This window comes from Tasmannia lanceolata, unplaced genomic scaffold (genome assembly GCF_043159265.1).
Source record: "Tasmannia lanceolata isolate RefF3 unplaced genomic scaffold, GAP_Taslan_0.1 ptg000062l, whole genome shotgun sequence".
NCBI lineage: Eukaryota > Viridiplantae > Streptophyta > Magnoliopsida > Canellales > Winteraceae > Tasmannia > Tasmannia lanceolata.
The window spans coordinates 135001-135708 of record NW_027518739.1 but is presented as its reverse complement, the minus strand read 5'-3'; positions in this window follow the sequence as shown (position 1 = coordinate 135708).

Here is a 708-nt window from a genome sequence, read left to right as displayed (position 1 = left end):
CTTCCAAGGTCCTCCATGACCTTCCCCATGGCCTTGCTAGATCCCCCCCATGACGCATGACCTCTGTCCGTTGATTGGTTTTGAGTGCACACCATGCCCGGCTTGGCACCGTGTTGTCGCGTGAGTGGCATTTGGATCGTGCATGCTGGTGGGCTACCTGCCAATGCGCACAAGCCTTGCACACTAGCCTTGCGCACGAGCCTTGCACAAAAGCCTTGGACACAAGCCTTGCGCACAAGCCATGCGCACAAGCCTTGGACGCTAGCCTTGCACACAAGCCATGCATACAAGCCTTGCTCACAAGCCTTGGGCACTGGCCCATCGCAGTAGCCTTGCACACAAGCCTTGCGCACTAGCTTTGGGCACGAGCCTTGCGCACTTGCCTTGGGCACTAGCCTTGCACACAACCCTTGGGAACTAGCCTTGCGCACCAGCCTTGCCCACAAGCCTTGCACACCAGCCTTGCACACTAGCCTTGCATACAAGCCTTGCACACTAGCCTTGCACACAGGCCATGCTCACTAGCCTTGGGCACTAGCCTTGCACACAGACCTTGGGCACTAGCCTTGCGCACTAGCCTTGCCCACGAGCCTTGCACACTAGCCTTGCACGCAGGCCTTGCACGCTAGGCATGCTTGGGCCAGCAGCTCCCGCATCAAGTCGGCGGGTGTAGGCACGGTTGGGCGCAGATCCCGCATCGCCTCGTCG